Source organism: Oncorhynchus mykiss, chromosome 25 (genome assembly GCF_013265735.2).
Source record: "Oncorhynchus mykiss isolate Arlee chromosome 25, USDA_OmykA_1.1, whole genome shotgun sequence".
Classification (NCBI taxonomy): Eukaryota; Metazoa; Chordata; class Actinopteri; order Salmoniformes; family Salmonidae; genus Oncorhynchus; species Oncorhynchus mykiss.
In genome coordinates this window covers 37,023,248-37,035,529 of record NC_048589.1, presented here as the reverse complement: position 1 = coordinate 37,035,529, position 12,282 = coordinate 37,023,248, and positions in this window count along the sequence as shown.

Genomic DNA, 12,282 nt, shown 5'->3' with positions numbered 1-12,282 from the left:
TGTCGGTATGTTATAAATATCTTAAATATCTTTATTTTCATACACAAATCATTTTATGAAGAAAAAGCACATTTAATTTTTGTATCTGATTTGGAGAACTATTTGGAATCATTCAAACGTATACAAAATGTCAAAAAAATGTATTTGCTACATGTCGGTATTTGTTATGTGGATTTGTATTTAGTTTTCTGTCTTTTGTGTAATTCCTCTGGCTGTTCTGTTTCGCATGTTACTGTTTAATAAAATTATAAATACAGCAACCAGCCTACGTCCATCTTTTTCGAAGGTAATCGGATTCCTATGCATGCACTTTGATTTTAGAAACGGGTGTGCACACTAACAAAACACATTCAATAATGTACAGTGGCGCCAGGCAGAGGCATGTCTTAACAAATGTATGGGATTTACTGTAAAGATATGTAATTTAACTGTAAAATTGAATTGCCTTTTAATGTGCCATGAACACAACCATGGTGTTTTCACCAGATTTTGAAACGAATCAGTTCAAAAAGTAGGTCACCTTCAAATCATTATTAGTCACATGTGCCGAATACAACAGGTGTAGACCTTACCGTGAAATGCTTACTTACAAGTCCTTAACCAACAGTGCAGTTGAAGAAAATATTTACCAAATTAAGTAAAAAATTATAGAAAGTAAAATAACGAGGCTATATACAGTGGGTACCGAGTCAATGTGCGGGGGTACAGGTTAGTCGAGGTAATTTGTACATGTAGGTAGGGGTGAAGTAACTGCATAGATAATAAACAGCGAGTGGGGGTGTCAATGTAAATAATCCGGTGGCCATTTGATTAATTGTTCAGCAGTTTTATGGCTTGGGGGTAGAGGCTGTTAAGGAGCATTTGGGTCCCAGACCGCTTGCCGTGCGGTAGCAGAGAAAACAGTCTATGACTTGGGTGACTGGAGTCTTTGACAATTTTGGGGGCTTTTCTCTGACTCCGCATAGTATATAGGTCCTGGATGGCAGGAAGCTTGTCCCCAGTGATGTACTGGGCGGTACGTGTTACCCTCAAGCGCCTTATGGTCAGACCACACCAGGCGGTGATGCAACCGGTCAGGATGCTCTCGATGGTACAGCTGTAGAACCTTTTGAGGATCTGGGGTACCATGCCAGGTATTCTCAGTCTCCTGAGTGGGAAAAGGTGTTGTCATGCCCTCTTCACAACTGTCTTGGTGTATTTGGACCATGATAGTTTGTTGATGTTAATGGGGGCCTGTTCGGCCAGCCTTTTCTTGTAGTCCACGATCAGCACCTTTGTCTTGCTCACATTGAGGGAAAGGTTACCCTGGCACCACACTGCCAGTTCTCTGACCTCCCTATAGGATGTCTCATCATTGTCGTTGATCAGGCCTACCACTGTTTTGTCGTCAGCAAACTTAATGAGGGTGTTGGAGTCGTTTGTCCATGCAGTTGTGGGTAAACAGACAGTACAGGAGGGGTCTAAGCACATACCCCTGAGTGGCCCCAGTGTTGAGGATCAGCGTGGCAGATGTGTTGTTGCCTACCCTTACCGCCTGGGGGTGGCCCATCAGGAAGTCCAGGATCCAGTTGCAGAGGGAGGTGTTTAGTCCCAAGGTCCTTAGCTTCGCAGGTTCATCCAAAATAATTCCAGCATATGAACAGTGCACTGTGCAACCGCCAACTGTCCTTCAATTCACAAGTGGCTGAAACTATCTCACAGAAGAAAGCATCAGAGAAAGCGAAACAGCGCCCCTCTGTCATTTCTATATGTACGCCATGTATCTGATGCTGTCTGGCCAAAAATAGTATAACATCCCATAATGTTTTTGACAGCATCAAATACAGCGCCTATACAAAGTCAACACCCCCCTGGATTTCTTCACACTTTGCTATAAAAGTGGGATTAAAATGGAATGAATTATCATTTGTTGTCTATGATCTACACACAATACTCTACTGTGAAATATTTGTATTTTTTTAAAATTAATGAAAATAAAAAAACTAATATACCTTGATTAGATAAGAATTCATCCCTCTGAGTCAATCCATGTTAGAAACACCTTTGGCAGCGATTACAACTGTGAGTCTTCTTGGGTAAGTCTCATAAGAGCTTTACACACCTGTATTGAGCAAAATTTGCCTGTTATTCTTTTCAAAATTCTTCAAGCTTTGTAGTCCCGGACAAGCACACCTGATTGTCAACTTGTCAACCAATCATCAAGCCTCCAGACGAGCTTCAATGCCAAACAACTCTCCTTCCGTGGCCTCCCAACTGCTCTTAATTGCTAGTAAAACTAAATGCATGCTCTTCAACCAATCACTGCTTGCACCTGCCCGCCTGACTAGCATCCCTACACTGGACAGTTCTGACTTAGAATATGTGGACAACTATAAATACCTAGGTGTCTGGCTAGGCTGTAAACTCTCCTTCCAGACTCACATTAAACATCTCCAATCCAAAATTAAATCTAGAATCAACTTCCTATTTTGTAACAAAGCCTCCTTCACTCATGCTGCCAAACTTACCTTTGTAAAACTGACTATCCTACCGATCCTTGACTTCAGCGATGTCATTTACAAAATAGCCTCCAACACTCTACTCAGAAAATTGGATGCAATCTATCACAGTGCCATCTGTTTTGTCAGAAAAGCCCCATATACTACCCACCACTGCGACCTGTATGCTCTCGTTGGCTGGTCCTCGCTACATATTCGTCGCCAAACCCAATGACTCCAGGTCATCTATAAGTCTTTGCTAGGTAAAGCTCCGACCTTATCTCAGCTCACTGGTCACCATAGCAATACCCACCCATAGCAATACCCACCCATAGCACGCGCTCCAGCAGGTATATTTCACTGATCATCCCCAAAGCCAACACCTCCTTTGGCCGCCTTTCCTTCCAGTTCTCTGCTGCCAATGACTGGAACAAATTGCAAAAATCACTGAAGTTGGAGACTTGTATCTCCCTCACTAACTTTAAGTGTCTGCTGTCAGAGCAGCTTACCGATCACTGCAGCTGTACACAGTCCATCTGTAAATAGCCCATCCAACCAACTACCTACCTCATCCCCCTATTTGTTTTTGTTGTTCTGCTCTTTTGCACACCAGTATTTCTTCTTGCACATCCTCATCTGCACATATATCACTCTGGTGTAAATTGCTAAATTGTAATTACTTCGCCACTATTGGCCAATTTATTGTCTTACCTCCTTACTTAATTTGCACACACTGTATACAGATTTTTCTATTGTGTTATTGACTGTATGTTTGTTTATCCCATGTGTAACTCTGTGTTGTTGTTTTTGTCGCACTGCTTTGCTTTATCTTGGCCAGGTCGCAGTTGTAAATGAGAACTTGTTCTCAACTAGCCTACCTGGTTAAATAAAGGTGAAATAAAATACATATAACTCAAAGCACAGCTTTCTAAATGTAGAATTGTTTATTTAGGGGCACATTTTTGCTAATTCTAAAATTGTAATTAATCGCTATTAACTCATGCCATTAACTGAATTATTATTAATTTATATTATTTAAGTAATTTGACAGCCCTACACAGGATAGAGCAATATCTAAGTGTATTGGTTGTTACTTCACTTCACAGGTGACGGATATCCCAGATGCCATGATTCTGAAACAGGTCTTTGAAAACCTCTTTAGGAATGGGGTTGTTGTAGTGGACACGTCCAACCGGCCCCCAGAGGGTAAGTAGAATAGCTTTATTGAGCTGGGTTCAGTACAATCCATAGAAGACAATCTACACTGATACAACCAGGTGTATTCCTCTCTAGTGATCTAGACAGGTATATTCCTCTCTACTGATCTAGACATGTCTATTCCTCTTTACTGATCTAGACAGGTATATTCCTCTCTACTGATCTAGACATGTCTATTCCTCTTTACTGATCTAGACAGGTATATTCCTCTCTACTGATCTAGACAGGTCTATTCCTCTTTACTGATCTAGACAGGTATATTCCTCTCTACTGATCTAGACAGGTATATTCCTCTTTACTGATCTAGACAGGTATATTCCTCTCTACTGATCTAGACAGGTATATTCCTCTCTAGTGATCTAGACAGGTATATTCCTCTCTACTGATCTAGACAGGTATATTCCTCTCTAGTGATCTAGACAGGTATATTCCTCTCTAGTGATCTAGACAGGTATATTCCTCTTTACTGATCTAGACAGGTCTAGTCCTATTTTCTAGATTTGTACAAGAATGGAATACAGAGTGTCAACTTTGTGCCATTCATTGCTGTGTTGAAGGTAAATCAATAATTTTCTGATTTGTTTATTTGGTATATTAGACAAAGCAAACAGCAGACAAGGGTTGTCTTATAGTAAGTAGTCTGCCGCTCTTCTCTCATGCAGAACTATTGCCATGAGCTTCGGCTAGACTCAAATCAAATCAAATCAAATGTTATTTGTCACATACACATGGTTAGCAGATGTTAATGCGAGTGTAGCGAAATGCTTGTGCTTCTAGTTCCGACAATGCAGTAATAACCAACAAGTAATCTAGCTAACAATTCCAAAACTACTACCTTATACACACAAGTGTAAGGGGATAAAGTACATATACAGTGCCTTGCGAAAGTATTCGGCCCCCTTGAACTTTGCGACCTTTTGCCACATTTCAGGCTTCAAACATAAAGATATGAAACTGTATTTTTTTGTGAAGAATCAACAACAAGTGGGACACAATCATGAAGAGGAACGACATTTATTGGATATTTCAAACTTTTTTAACAAATCAAAAACTGAAAAATTGGGCGTGCAAAATTATTCAGCCCCCTTAAGTTAATACTTTGTAGCGCCACCTTTTGCTGCGATTACAGCTGTAAGTCGCTTGGGGTATGTCTCTATCAGTTTTGCACATCGAGAGACTGAAATTTTTTCCCATTCCTCCTTGCAAAACAGCTCGAGCTCAGTGAGGTTGGATGGAGAGCATTTGTGAACAGCAGTTTTCAGTTCTTTCCACAGATTCTCGATTGGATTCAGGTCTGGACTTTGACTTGGCCATTCTAACACCTGGATATGTTTATTTTTGAACCATTCCATTGTAGATTTTGCTTTATGTTTTGGATCATTGTCTTGTTGGAAGACAAATCTCTGTTCCAGTCTCAGGTCTTTTGCAGACTCCATCAGGTTTTCTCCCAGAATGGTCCTGTATTTGGCTCCATCCATCTTCCCATCAATTTGAACCATCTTCCCTGTCCCTGCTGAAGAAAAGCAGGCCCAAACCCTGATGCTGCCACCACCATGTTTGACAGTGGGCATGGTGTGTTCAGGGTGATGAGCTGTGTTGCTTTTACGCCAAACATAACGTTTTGCATTGTTGCCAAAAAGTTCAATTTTGGTTTCATCTAGAGCACCTTCTTCCACATGTTTGGTGTGTCTCCCAGGTGGCTTGTGGCAAACTTTAAACGACACTTTTTATGGATATCTTTAAGAAATGGCTTTCTTCTTGCCACTCTTCCATAAAGGCCAGATTTGTGCAATATACGACTGATTGTTGTCCTATGGACAGAGTCTCCCACCTCAGCTGTAGATCTCTGCAGTTCATCCAGAGTGATCATGGGCCTCTTGGCTGCATCTCTGATCAGTCTTCTCCTTGTATGAGCTGAAAGTTTAGAGGGACGGCCAGGTCTTGGTAGATTTGCAGTGGTCTGATACTCCTTCCATTTCAATATTATCGCTTGCACAGTGCTCCTTGAGATGTTTAAAGCTTGGGAAATATTTTTGTATCCAAATCCGGCTTTAAACTTCTTCACAACAGTATCTCGGACCTGCCTGGTGTGTTCCTTGTTCTTCATGATGCTCTCTGCGCTTTTAATGGACCTCTGAGACTATCACAGTGCAGGTGCATTTATACGGAGACTTGATTACACACAGGTGGATTGTATTTATCATCATTAGTCATTTAGGTCAACATTGGATCATTCAGAGATCCTCACTGAACTTCTGGAGAGAGTTTGCTGCACTGAAAGTAAAGGGGCTGAATAATTTTGCACGCCCAATTTTTCAGTTTTTGATTTGTTAAAAAAGTTTGAAATATCCAATAAATGTCGTTCCACTTCATGATTGTGTCCCACTTGTTGTTTATTCTTCACAAAAAAAAATACAGTTTTATATCTTTATGTTTGAAGCCTGAAATGTGGCAAAAGGTCGCAAAGTTCAAGGGGGCCGAATACTTTCGCAAGGCACTGTATGTACATAAAGAAATATGAATGAGTGATGGTACAGAGCAGCATAGGCAAGATGCAGTAGATGGTATCGAGTACAGTATATACATATGAGATGAGTATGTAAACAAATTGGCATAGTTAAAGTGGCTAGTGATACATGTATTACATAAAGATGCAGTAGATTATATAGAGTACAGTATATACGTATACATATGAGATGAATAATGTAGGGTATGTAAACATTATATTAGGTAGCATTGTTTAAAGTGGCTAGTGATATATTTTACATAATTTCCCATCAATTCCCATTATTAAAGTGGCTGGAGTTGAGTCAGTGTGTTGGCAGCAGCCACTCAATGTTAGTGGTGGCTGTTTAACAGTCTGATGGCCTTGAGATATAAGCTGTTTTTCAGTCTCTCGGTCCCAGCTTTGATGCACCTGTACTGACCTCGCCTTCTGGATGATAGCGGGGTGAACAGGCAGTGGCTCGGGTGGTTGTTGTCGTCCTTGATGATCTTTATGGCCTTCCTGTGACATCGGGTGGTGTAGGTGTCCTGGAGGGCAGGTAGTTTGCCCCCGGTGATGCGTTGTGCAGACCTCACTACCCTCTGGAGAGCCTTACGGTTGTGGGCGGAGCAGTTGCCGTACCAGGCTGTGATACAGCCCGACAGGATGCTCTCGATTGTGCATCTGTAGAAGTTTGTGAGTGCTTTTGGTGACAAGCCAAATGTTTTCAGCCTCCTGAGGTTGAAGAGGCGCTGCTGCGCCTTCTTCACGATGCTGTCTGTGTGGGTGGACCAATTCAGTTTGTCTGTGATGTGTACGCCGCGGAACTTAAAACTTACTACCCTCTCCACTACTGTTCCATTGATGTGGATAGGGGGGTGTTCCCTCTGCTGTTTCCTGAAGTCCACAATCATCTCCTTAGTTTTGTTGACGTTGAGTGTGAGGTTATTTTCCTGACACCACACTCCAAGGTCCCTCACCTCCTCCCTGTAGGCCGTCTCGTCGTTGTTGGTAATCAAGCCTACCACTGTTGTGTCGTCCGCAAACTTGATGATTGAGTTGGAGGCGTGCGTGGCCACGCAGTCGTGGGTGAACAGGGAGTACAGGAGAGGGCTCAGAACGCACCCTTGTGGGGCCCCAGTGTTGAGGATCAGCGGGGTGGAGATGTTGTTGCCTACCCTCACCACCTGGGGGCGGCCCGTCAGGAAGTCCAGTACCCAGTTGCACAGGGCAGGGTCGAGACCCAGGGTCTCGAGCTTGATGACGAGCTTGGAGGGTACTATGGTGTTAAATGCCGAGCTGTAGTCGATGAACAGCATTCTCACATAGGTATTCCTCTTGTCGAAATGGGTTAGGGCAGTGTGCAGTGTGGTTGAGTTTGCATCGTCTGTGGACCTATTTGGGCGGTAAGCAAATTGGAGTGGGTCTAGGGTGTCAGGTAGGGTGGAGGTGATATGGTCCTTTGACTAGTCGCTCAAAGCACTTCATGATGACGGAAGTGAGTGCTACGGGGCGGAAGTCGTTTAGCTCAGTTACGTTAGCTTTCTTGGGAACAGGAACAATGGTGGCCCTCTTGAAGCATGTGGGAACAACAGACTGGGATAGGGATTGATTGAATATGTCTGTAAACACACCAGCCAGCTGGTCTGCGCATGCTCTGAGGGCGTGGCTGGGGATTCCGTCTGGGCCTGCAGCCTTGCGAGGGTTAACACGTTTAAATGTTTTCCTCATGTCGGCTGCAGTGAAGGAGAGTCCGCATGTTTTGTTTGCAGGCGTGTCAGTGGCACTGTATTGTCCTCAAAGCTGGCAAAACAGTTATTTAGTCTGCCTGGGAGCAAGACATCCTGGTCCGTGACGGGGCTGGTTTTCTTTTTGTAATCCGTGATTGACTGTAGACCCTGCCACATGCCTCTTGTGTCTGAGCCGTTGAATTTAGATTCTACTTTGTCTCTATACTGACACTTAGCTTGTTTGATTGCCTTGCGGAGGGAATAGCTACACTGTTTGTATTCGGTCATGTTTCCGGTCACCTTGCCCTGATTAAAAGCAGTGGTTCGCTCTTTCAGTTTCACATGAATGCTGCCATCAATCCACGGTTTCTGGTTTGGGAATGTTTTAATCGTTGCTATGGGATAATCTACCGCAGGAGAAACAGATGGTCGGATGGATAACTGTACTTCCTGTAATGACTGCATGGTGCAAACCATGGATACAATCATGAAGCATTTCAATGCCCCACTCACTGTATTGGGGTTTAGTAAGGTAGTATTTATTTTAACATGGACATCTTTCTTTCAAGCCTATTGTGTTTAATCAGTATAGTTTTGTGTTGTTTCAAATAATATGGTTAATCATATTTTGTGACGTGACCCTTTTTTGCCACATCAAGTGAACCTGGTGTGAAGGCGACATTGGACAAGATTTTTGACAAACTGGCCTTCAAACGGAACGACAGTAAGAGGCTAATTTTGTCCTTGAGTGTAGATGAAGAGGGGTTGGTTTGAGATATCCATACATTATTGATTTATGAACATGGTTTACTTAAAAATACCATGAGACTCATCGTGATCATCATGTAGAGTTTTATTATTTGTCATTTAACTAAACCATTGAAAAGGAAAAGGCGCAATTTTCACTTACCATTACAAACTCAGTGTTTTCTTTAAGCAAAGTTCAATCTAAATCTTTTACTTTTTGCTTAAATAAAACAAGTTTTTAATGATGAGCGAGTGTTTCGCCTTTTAAATTGTCACATTTTCTGGTGGCACCTCAACTCGTGTTGGTTGAGCACTTCTTCCCAAATCAAAATGAAATCAAAGTTTATTGGTTGCGTACACAGATTTTTTGTATTTTATTTATTTCACCTTTATTTAACCAGGTAGGCCAGTTGAGCCCAAGTTCTCATTTACAACTGTGACCTGGCCAAGATAAAGTAAAGCAGTGCGACAAAAACAACAACACAGAGTTACATATAAACAAACTTCCAGTCAATAACACAATAGAAAATTATATATACAGTGTATGCAAATGTATAAGAGTAGGGAGGTAAGGCAATAAATAGGCCATAGAGGCAAAATAATGACAATTTAGCATTAACACTGGAGTGATAGATGTGCAGATGATGATGTGCAAGTAGAGATACTGGGGTGCAAAAGAGGAAGAGGATAAATAACAAAATGGGGATGAGGTAGTTGGGTGTGCTATTTAGAGATTGACTGTGTACAGGTACAGTGATTGGTAAGCCGCTCTGACAGCTGATGCTTAAAGTTAGAGAGGGAGATATAAAACTCCAGCTTCAGTGATTTTTGCAATTCGTTCCAGTCATTGGCAACGGAGAACTGGAAGGAAACGTGGCCAAAGGAAGTGTTGGCTTTGGGGATGACCAGTGAAATATACCTGCTGGAGCGAGTGCTACGGGTGGGTGTTGCTATGGTGACCAGTGAGATAAGATAAGGGCAGGGCTTTACCTAGCAAAGACTTATAGATGACCTGGAGCCAGTGGGTTTGGTGACGAATATGTAGTGAGGGACAGCCAATGAGAGCATACAGGTCGCAGTGGTGGGTAATATATGGGGCTTTGGTGACAAAACAGATGGCACTGTGATAGACTACATCCAGATTGCTGAGTAGAGTGTTGGAGGCTATTTTGTAAATGACATCGCTGAAGTCAAGGATCGGTAGGATAGTCAGTTTTACAAGGGTAAGTTTGGCAGCATGAGTGAAGGAGGCTTTGTTGCAAAATAGGAAGCCGATTCTAGATTTAATTTTGGATTGCAGATGCTTAATATGAGTCTGGAAGGAGAGTTTACAGTCTAGCCAGACACCTAGGTATTTATAGTTGTCCACATATTCTAAGTCAGAACCGTCCAGAGTAGTGATGCTAGTCGGGCGGGCGGGCGGGTGCGGGCAGCAATCGGTTGAAGAGCATGCATTTAGTTTTACTAGCAATTAAGAGCAGTTGGAGGCCACGGAAGGAGTGTTATAAAATAATAATAATAAACGCTTAGGTTTAAAAAAAACGTTGTTTCTATTGAACATGCCATACTAATAAAGGCATTTTAATCAATTATGTGAAGAGTGCCTTGGTCCTCCTTTCTTTTTGATGACCAAAGAGCACCTTCTATCTACCAAAATGTACTATTGTGTACCTTAGTAGCGCTTCCCTTCCTCCTCTTTCTACATGTGTAAATATTTGTATGAACATAACAAGATTCAACAACTGAGACATTAACTGAACAAGTTCCACAGACATTTGACTAACAGAAATGTGTCCCTGAACAAAGGGGGGGTCAAAATCAAAAGTAACAGTCAGTATCTGGTGTGGCCACCAGCTGCATTAAGTACCTCAGTGGGTCTCCTCCTCATGAACTGCACCAGATTTGCCAGTTCTTGCTGTGAGCTGTTACCCCACTCTTCCACCAAGGCACCTGCAAGTTCCCGGACATTTCTGGGGGGAATGGTCCTAGCCCTCACCCTCCGATCCAACAGGTCTCCGACGTGCTCATTGGGATTGAGATCCGGGCTCTTCGCTGGCCATGGAAGAACACTGACATTCCTGTCTTGCAGGAAATCACGCACAGAACTAGCAGTATGGCTGTTGGCATTGTCATGCTGGAGGGTCATGTCAGGATGAGCCTGCAGGAAGGGTACCACATGAGGGAGGAGGATGTCTTCCCTGTAACGCACAGCGTTGAGATTGCCTGCAATGACGACAAGCTCAGTCCGATGATGCTGTGACACACTGCCCCAGACCATGACGGACCCTCCACATCCAAATCGATCCCGCACCAGAGTACAGGGCTCGGTGTAATGCTCATTCCTTCAACGATAAATACGAATCCGGCCATCACCCCTGGTGAGACAAAACCGCGACTCGTCAGTGAACAGTAATTTTTGCCACTCCTGTCTGGTCCAGCGACGGTGGGTTTGTGCCCATAGTCGACGTTGTTGCCGGTGATGTCTGATGAGGACCTGCCTTTACAACAGGCCTACAAGCTCTCAGTCCAGCCTCTCTCAGTCTATTGCGGACAGTCTGAGCACTGATGGAGGGATTATGCGTTCCTGGTGTAACTCTGGCAGTTGTTGTTGTCATCCTGTACCTGTCCCGCAGGTGTGATGTTCGGATGTACCGATCCTGTGCAGGTGTTGTTGCACTTGGTCTGCCACTGCGAGGATGATCAGCTGTCCATCCTGTCTACCTGTAGTGCTGTCTTAGGCTTCTCACAGTACGGACATTGCAATTTATTGCCCTGGCCACATCGGCAGTCCTCATGCCTCCTTGCAGCATGCCTAAGGCACGTTCACGCAGATGAGCAGGGACCCTGGGCATCTTTCTTTTGGTGTTTTCAGAGTCAGTAGAAAGGCCTCTTTAGTGTCCTACGTTTTCCTAACTGTGACATTAATTGCCTACAGTCTGTAAGCTGTTAGTGTCTTAAAGACCGTTTCACAGGTGCATGTTCATTAATTGTTTATGGTTCATTGAACAAGCACGAGAAACCGTGTTTAAACCCTTTACAATGAAGATCTATGAAGTTATTTGGATTTTTAATGAATTATCTTTAAAAGACATGGTCCTGAAAAAGGGACATTGAGTTTACATTTACACATATCTGCCATTCAATCATTTCTTCCCAACTGCTCATGGGCGTCTACATAGCCATGCGCTAAAATAGAAATTGGTTCTATTTTAGATGCTTGATTCGCTGCAAGTCCCGCCTCTCCTATCTTCTCATTGTTTTTTTATGAGTATATACCCAAATTAGTGATAGAACAATGAATGAGGTCTACATTCCAGTCCAGTTGGTGGCAGTAATGCACCTTAAAGTTGGTTGCAAACCACCATATAAAATCCACAGAAGAAAAAAAGATGAATGAGGAGAGATTAATCAAAGAAAATGTACTAAAAACTGACTAGGTTTCCCCTTTTTCTATGTGGATTAATTGCCAGAGTAAAGAATGGCCCAAAATTCTACAAAGAAAAGAGATAAAATAACAACCAAAAGTTTATCTCCCAGGACAAATTAGCTATCAACAGCAAGCTAGCTAAATGTCCATGAATGTTTCATGTGTGTTTCGACCTGTCCCCAAATTAATATAGTTGGT